Raw genomic sequence first — 9,345 nt, forward strand, 5'->3', positions numbered from 1 at the left:
CATTTTTTGGACTGGATAATTCTTATTGTGAGGCGCTGTCTTGTGTGTTGCAGGATACTTAGCAGCATCCCTTCTTTTGCCCACTACATGCCACTAGCACCCCCACCCAAAAGTTATGACATCCAAAAATGCCTCCAGATATCTTTCCCAAAAAGTCCCCTAGGAGGCAAAACCTTTCCAGTTGAGAGTCACAATCTAGGCCCACTAGACAAACCCGGGTACAAATACCTTGCCCAGAAGGCCTGGGAAAGATGTCTCCAGTGATATCTAGTCTGTCAACTGAGATCTTTGTGGTATACTTAAACATTTACATATATTATAGTTGGAGATTTAGCTACTGGGAGCCTTGAGTAGATCTATAATATTTAGGAAATGCTCTAACTTTACCATAGTTCACCCTCTTTTGGCCTATGCAAAGTTTTATATATTTCTGATACACTTTATAAATTTCTCATATACTTGAGCTTCATTCCAAATGCTAAAACATTCCAGTGGGCATGCAGTTCTCTCTTTTTCTTGGCTTAATACTACTTTTCTCTTCTTTTTTTTTTTAAGATTTTATTTATTTATTTGACAGAGAGAGATCACAAGTAGGCAGAGAGGCAGGCAGAGAGAGAGAGAGGAGGAAGCAGGCTCCCTGCTGAGCAGAGAGCCCGATGCGGGACTCGATCCCAGGACCCTGAGATCATGACCTGAACCGAAGGCAGCAGCTTAACCCACTGAGCCACTCAGACGCCCCTACTTTTATTTTCTTATATTTATTTGTTTTTACTTTTTTTTAACTGTGTTAAGTTACTGAGAAGAGTTTAGTCAACCATTTCTATTTCTTAAGGACTGACGTAAAATATTCTATCAACATGGGCTGAAAAAACTCTTACATAAGGAGAAAATCTTCATTAATTTATTTGGGTTTTCTCTTCAGTTGTTTCAAGTAATTTAGGTGTTCATGACCCCTCTTCACAAACTTGAATCACTTTTATGAACCAAGCTTCTTGACAACTTGTGGTCAAAATAAACTTTTTACATGATCTGCATAAGATTTTTAAGCAAACAAATTCATTAACCAGTTTCCACTATTCATGCATTTTGAATTTCTTGGCTATAACATCTAGAGATTGCAGCAGAATATAAACACCACTGATGGAACAAAGGGTTTTGGAAAACATGTCTCAGAAGTGCTAAAACAAGCAAGCCAGTGATGCAGTTTCCTCCTCTGCCTCTTCTTTCGTCCTTTTTCAAAAGGTATCCTTAGCAGAAGATAGGCCAATTGGCCTTTTGGCCAATAATTCAGATCATACTGAAAAAGTTTTCAGAAAGAGGTAACTGACACTCTTTGCTGGAGGTTATGACCCTGGAAGTTCATTAGCATTGAAAAGTGCAATAAACCTAAACAAAAGCTAGATGCATATAAAACACCAAAATTTAAGTATCATTCTATTTGCTTTCTTCCAACTGCATAAAAGGACAAATCCAAATCAACATTTTTCTTTGTACTTTTGGGAGATTCCTTTGAATTTCCTTGAACTAACTGGATTCTAGTAACAGGCTATAGCCATAAACATCACTGAAGGAACAAAGGGTTTTGGAAAACGTGTCTATAGCCATAAAGCAATTGGTAGTTAGAAAAAGAATTCCATTTAAAAAGTAAAACACCCTATAATCTTTAGTTACAATCTATAAAGTAACAAATACTTAGTTTTAATTATTTTAAATCAACAGGTGGCTTTATCTTCTAAACTGCTTTCTACCTTTAGTGTTTAAATCCTATTTTTAAAATTGTATTTTTTTGCTAAAATTCTATTCCATATCTTACTTTGAATCATTTGTAAGCATCTGGGAAAATGTTCTGCTCTATTCCTCTTCAATGTAAAGTGTGATGGGACATTCAGCTTTCTGTGTTTTGTTTTGTTAGTGGACTTCAAAAAAGGTACAGTGTTTTTACAAAGTGAGCCAAGTCTTCTATCATAACTTCAATATTTGCATGAATAAGCCCATGTTTTCTAATGCCACTTAACTCTCCATGTTCCTGCTGCTGACAATTTTATAAGACTAAAATATAAAGAAAGTATCAATCTATAGAGGAAACTCACCCTATAACAAAATGTGTTTGGGTACTTATTCATATTCTATTAGAAAGTTAAATCCAAATTCTTTAATGAGTTTTATATTTCTTGCTTTTATTTAAATTTGACATCATTTCTAATTCTGAATTAGTGGCAAATGTTGGTGTGAAATAACTTTTAAAAGTTCATATTAATCAAAAGCATACAGAAAGGTATTGCCAAAAGAAAGTTAGTGTTGTATCTGAGAAAAAAGACTTCCAAATGTTGCACAAATTGCAAATCTAGTCTGCCTTTCAACATGGGCAGGAGGACTGTGGAGGACTTACCAGTGCACAGATTTTGATAACAGTGAGACAGACTTTCACAGGAAAGCCAGAGGCAATCTTAAAGGGCCAGCAGGTATTAGAGAACAAAATGTGGTAAGCAATCACAGTATCACCAAAGAATGAGAATGTGGATTAAAAATAGAGGATCAGTATATAAATAGAGAGAAAAGAGCCTGGAAGACCAAGTATCAGAAGGCAAAGTACCAATCCAGCCATGACATTTGGGGAGATCACCCAAGTTGAAGTTAAGTGACCTGGATTCAAATGGACGTCTCCCTTTTTAGAAGCTATCAGACCTTGGCTAGGTTTCAGTTCTCTTGCTGACATTCTAAAGGAATCAGTGTCACAGGATAAAACAAGTGGGAGATTAGAATCAAGGTATCTAGCTTTGTCCACATACCCATTCATTTTACATGGTTCCTGTAATAGAGGGCAATACTCACATAGTTTACAAAGACCTGCAGGCAGGAAGTCTTTGAGGAAGAAATTGAGAACACTGGCACAAAAACAATAAAGGCAAGAGTCCCAGGGTGGTAAGAGGTTAAGTCTCAAAAAGGACTCTGGAGGGGAAAGCTTTAAGTCATTTGAGACTCTTCATTCTACAGTCCTAGACTTTTACAAAGCTATGGACCCTTTTAAGGTTTTAGTAATATCCTAAAAAAGCAATGAAATACCCTTGTGGTTTGAAGCCAACTTCCATTGGCTCAGTTCTGCGAAGGAAGGCTTTCCCAGAGTTTTCTGTTAGACTTATACCAGCCCTCTGCTTGGAGCACACTAACCAGAGCCACCATAAAGTACCCTATAGTACTATATAAACATATATTACAGTATACCAAGTTCTTAGTATCCTCCCACTAGAGATATCCTTTCTCAGGTATTCCTACTACAGTGACCTTGCAAAAATGTTTTATTATCTATACTCACACTGCTAAGACATATAGATGACATCATCTGTTCAAGGCCACACCAATCACAAACTGCAGAGACAATGTACTAACCCTGGTCTATCTGATTAGCTTCTGAGAAAAAAAGAAGAAGGAAGATTAGAGAGCAACATAAAGGGAGACAGGGTTTCTTTGAGCCTATATAGTTCTCACAGGTGCCATTACATACTTTGAAGCCGAGATGTTACTATCTATGCCTTCTGTTGGCATAAACACTTCACTTGGAGCCGTGTCTATAAACCTAGTACAAGTCCTAATCAGGGCTTGAGACAGACCTGCTTTCCTTATTTCCAAGCTGTCTTTTAATGGGCATAGCTCTCTGAATGCTTAGGGTTGGGTTTTTTTTTTTTTTTTTCCTGTTGTTGAGGTTTTTCTAGTTTTTGTTTTGTTTTGCTCGGCATAACGGAACAATTTAGGAGCCTGATCCAGCTAGTGATCATCTTGGCAGTAAAGTCCTTGCCCTCAGCACCAAGCTGCCAAAATAATTGGTTTTGTGCCTTTAATCATCATACCTGGCTACCAAGCTCAGGCATTCCAAAATAAAAGGCAGAGAGAGATTAGCCCTCCACATGGAGAAACAGACCTTCTACCAGACATGAAACATAAATCAAATCAAATTAAGTTAGTAACTTGTTTCTCTTAGGAATGACCCTCTATCACCTCAAGAATAGGGTAGCATGACCCCCAAGATATTATGTCTTACTGTACAGAGATTACTAGATATCCCAATTATTCTGTAATTTATTTTCAATAACCCCAGGAAGCTCAAAAGGAAACTAGCTGATTACACCAGTGATGTGGACTGGATGCCACATAAATTCTTCCCCTTGCCCATCACATAAGAAGGAAAGCAATATTTCAGGCTCATCCCTAGACTTAAATGTCTTAAATGATGTCCCAAGCTTCTTTTCCACAGAAAAGAGTGACCCTGTACAGCACTCCCCAATGTGTCATCTGTGGATGGATGGTGGTCCACAGACTGGTCATTAAGAATCCATGTGAAGTAAGTACAGAAATTGAAAGTAAGCACTTAGAAACTTTGATGTCAGTTTGACATTATCACAACATCCAAATGTGTGATCTGCTAGCAGACTTCTCTTCTAAAGAAGGTATACACCAATTTGTAAGTCCCAGTTTGGGTACTGAGTTGCATGTGCATTCTAAGACTGCTTAACAACAACAACAGAGGAAAAAAATCACCCTTCACTACAGTTTGAAAAACACTGGTATATGCTATCTATAGGGAGACCAAAACAGGGCCTGGGACATCTCAGTAGGAGGACTATCAAATAGCAAAAGTCCATACAGGACACATTACACAGCAGGGAAACCATACAGCAACAGCAAAGCCCAGTGCCCTCTAAGCCATAAACACTACCTAACATGGGGAGCCTGAAATGACCAAGAAAACAGTGATGTGAGTAGGTTTACAGAATTGACCAGATTTCAGTTTTTATAATACTAGGAATAGTAAGAGCTCAGATTAAATTCAATTATAGAAAATTTGAAAAATAACACACTCATCACACTAAGTTTTGTGGCAAAAGAAAATATGACACCTGCTTTGCTATAACTTTTCCTAACAGAACATCCCAACAGAAACTTCCCTAACAGCCTGAAGTTGTTGAGATATTTACATTTTGAAACACTGAAAAAAAAGTTTCTCAATAAGAACATAATTTTTGTGGTCTTGCTCACGTATGCATAAAAGAAAGCACATATTTTGCCACTAATGGTAAACTGGGGAAGGCTGAAGGAACATTTGACAGTGAACATGTGTTATCTCATTTCGCATTGAAAATATCATTTGACAGTTTGGATTTAAGAAACAAATACTCAACTAACTCCAAGGAAAATAAGACTTCTTGAAAGGAGACCCAAAGACAGGAATGAGCACATTACTAACATGCCATCAACAACTGCTGGGACTCTCAGGCCTGGACACTTGCTGTTTCCTCTATCTCTAGTGGTGTCTTTCTCAACACGTCCAAAGTGAGTGTCTTTCTCTGCTTCTCTTTGTGGAATCTGTCCCATCTCTACAACAGGCTTCTTCTGAGTATTCACAGTTGTTATCCATTATGACCACATGTCACAACTTTGAACCTCAAACAACACTGCCAACTGGAACTTAGTTCAAATTCCTGAAATGAACGATTAGATTGTCTTTCCACCCCTGCCCTGCCTTTAAAGTAAACCACAAATATAAAAGCACTCTGGCTAGGCTTAGACAGACTGCCCTCAGCTCAGTTACTCTCCCTAAATGTAACCAACTTTGTCCCATTAGAATGAGGGTAAGAATCATTAGAGGCACACAATTGTTCCTCCATCAGGGTCAAAGGTGAGAGAGTTTTGCTCAAAAATGGACAACAGGTTTGCCAAGTATTCTGGTCTCAGGTATTAATGAAGGCTGGGCACCTTCATTAATACCTGAGACTAAGTGCTGCCCAGGGATCCAACTATTTTCTCTTTGCCAAGAATCTCAGACAACGCTAACAGGAAAGCCTCAGCAGCACGGAGCATGGATGGTAAACATTCATTTTTTTCATGTTATACAGAATGTCTGGACTTGCTTCTAAAGTGTTTCCACATTTTCTATTTTCTATCACCATTTTTAAAGGGATAATTATTAAAGCAATGCATATTTATTCTTTCTAAGACTGAATGCTTAGGTTGGAAAATGTCATGATCTTCACTTGACTCATTTGGCTCTTTATGCACGCAACTGTTTTGAGCCCATGCACCTTAGATAATGACACTGCAAAGATAATAGAATAAAAATAGAACAAACAACTCAGTGCCAACTTATGCCTTAATTCTAACTGATATTACAGAGTGACAAGTGCAATTTGAGAGTGAGCCCCTTCACTCCAAAGAATATTTTAAAGTCTAATGCAACAAAGAAAATACAAAGAGATGTTGTGGGACAACATCTCTTCTTCTATAATCTTAAAACAATTAACCTCATTTACTCAGGACCCCTTGAACTAGTTCATTAGTTCCCAACCTTTCTGTTCTTTCATCAGTGCAAACTCCCTTACCACCTTCTCTACATGATCCAAAACAACTCTCCTCATAAAAGAGCTTCCTTCCACTTTTCTCTCATATCTTGACTCATGTGTGGTCAGCATCACCATCTCTTTTCCCTTGGAAAAATTACGGAGATACAGGATGTTATCACACCCAGGAGAAACCACTTCTTGGGCAACCACTTCTACCCTATACATGTACCTACCCAGGTACATCTTTGAATGGGGGGGGCGGTAAATGGGGAGGAAAGAAGTTAGAAAATGAAGTTTCACTCAACTTACTGCCATTGATTGGGCCACAGGGTTTTGCTGTTACTGTTTCAGGTATTACCCAAAGTCACAGATAATGTGTCAGAAAAAGATGTCCATTTTCTTTATAAGATCTGACAGTTTATAAGTACACTGTTAGATCAGAAATAGCTTTAAATAGTTTGAGGGATAAAATAGCTATCTGAAGCTTATAAAGAGGGCTATCAATGACAGGCACAGTTAAGGCAAGACAGTGCTCACTGGGTAACAGGGATGTCACCAATAAGCATACTGGATGGCCAAGATAGCAAAGGGCACATGTTTCTTGGAGGGGTCCAATCAGGAGAAAGAACAGAGGAAAAGGCAGAGCAATGCACGTGCACTCCCACTTTGCACACTCATCATCTGGTGAGTCCTTGGAGCCCAAGGGAGTGAGGGTGTGAGGAGAGGCCAGAGCCATCACAGCAATGGATTCTCGCCACCCAGAAGGGATATGAATAAATGTATCTTCCCAACACTGAAGTTTCCAAACTGTTCAATCAAAAGAACTCAATAACTAAAAAATTCTCTCACCTGTTGTTAGCATCCTGAGGTTTGAGAATTACTTCAAACATTGCCTCTAATATAAAATTAGTTTCAAAATTCAAAAAAAGCTTAATGATGGCAAATGTCACACATGGTATACAGGTATAAAGGTAATCAGAACAACGAAAACTGTATAATTGTCCCAAAGATATTATTTAAATAATCTAAGAGCAAATGTTTTCATTTTAACATGCAGCTAAACAGAAATCTAAACAATATCAGGAACTCAGGCTAACTATCCCTTTTTCTTTATAATTGCAGAATTTAATAACGCTATCAGAGGCACCTGGGTGGCTCAGTCAGTTAAGTGTCTGCCTCCACCTCAGGTCATGATCTTAGGGTTCTGGTATCAAGCCCCACATCAAGCTCTCTGCTCTGTGTAGAAACTGCTTCTCCCTCTCTCTCTGCTGCTCCCCCTGCTTGTGTTCTCTCTCTGTCAAATAAATAAATAAAATCTTCAAATAATAATAATGACATCAGTTTGAAAAAGAATATAATGAGAAGGAAATTACTCACTTTAGAGCTTACATGTTCTCAAGACAAATGATAATAAAAAAAAAGGAAATAAAATATTCATAAGGGAGTGGGGTGAGGCGAAAGTTCAATATTTTCAGTCTGTTCCAACGTATTATTAAATACAAATACAGTATCTTATATAGTGGCATGAATGAAAAATTATCCTGACAACATAAAATTTCTACTTAGTTTTAACACAAAGGAAATGCTAGTATTAGGATATAATTCTCAATAGATTAAAGGTTAACTCTAGGTCTACTGAAATCTATGGAATTAAAGGATATTATCCTAATAGGTATGTTGCATTTCAGTGCCTTGGGATCATAAATTTAATAAAATCCTGTTAAACCTAGGTGGGTAAAGGACATGGAATGAAACCTAGGTGGGAAAAGAAACTCCCCTGCAGAAGAATTCCTGATAACTTAGGCAGATACTTCACTCTCAAGAAGGTGTAGGCTTCAGCAAAGTAGGAAAGTCACTGGCTAATAATGGAAATGTTCAGGGGAGTTATGAGTAGGGCCAGATGCTCGGATCATATCAGAAAAGTATCTCTACCCCTCTTTTGCCCAATCTTTCTATATGTTACATCTTTCTCAAGCATACTTTCCCTGTGATTAGACTCATATCATCACAGCTATAAGATCAGCAGAAAGAAAATTTCTCCTTTCCACTTATTTCAGCAAAAGTCCTGAAACTTGAGACTGATCTGGGCCACATGTCTCTCACAGAACCAGCAACCACAGCCAAGGAGAATGGCTGTGTTATATAGCGGGGGTCAATGAATACAATCTTTCCTCCAATGAGCGGGATCAGCTCCACTAAACTACATGGACTGGGAGTGCAAGAGGGTGATTTACAGAGGAAAATATGCATACAACTGCTAATCACAGGAAGTGTAGATGTTGACGAGTTCAAAAAAATAGTATTGGTGGAAGTCAGTTTTCACCCTGTTGGAGTGGGAGGTTACAGATCAGAAAGGGGAGTAGGCTAGAATGATCCAAATGGTAATGGAATAGAGCTGGGGACTTCAGTATAAACTCATCTTTAGTTAATATATTACAGATTATTACCTATAAAAATATGTACAGATATGTGTATATACAGTCATCAGTGTGTACAATATATTCCCCTGTTATATCAGCTGAAAGGGCCATGAAGCAACAACACACCAATAGTAATGAGCACACTTAGTGCAAATACCTTGGTTTCTCATACCATTCTCCAATAAAAGGAACCAAGGCTTTTTAGGTAAGTGACTGATTCTAGAACTGGGGCAAGAAGTACACACAATAAACCTATCACATCATAGTTCAAGAAAGGAAGGAACTGTTTCTAAAACAAACAAACAAACAAAACCCCACAATGATGGGAGTTGTTACAGGGACACAGGAGCTGACTGAAAGCGCTCCAAATGACCAAAAGTGAAAATGTTGCATAACCAAATAAAGTAATATTGAATTATAACACAGAGTATAAAATATATATGAATAAGTCTGTACAGATAGAAATAAATGATTGAGTAAATACATAAATAGGGGGAAAGAATATTCCCCTGCAGAAAAATTCCAGATAACTTAGGTAGATACTTCACCCTCAAGAAGGTGAAGCAAAACTCCTCACTCTTTAAGTGGGGACT

This window comes from Mustela lutreola, chromosome 1, assembly GCF_030435805.1.
Source record: "Mustela lutreola isolate mMusLut2 chromosome 1, mMusLut2.pri, whole genome shotgun sequence".
NCBI lineage: Eukaryota > Metazoa > Chordata > Mammalia > Carnivora > Mustelidae > Mustela > Mustela lutreola.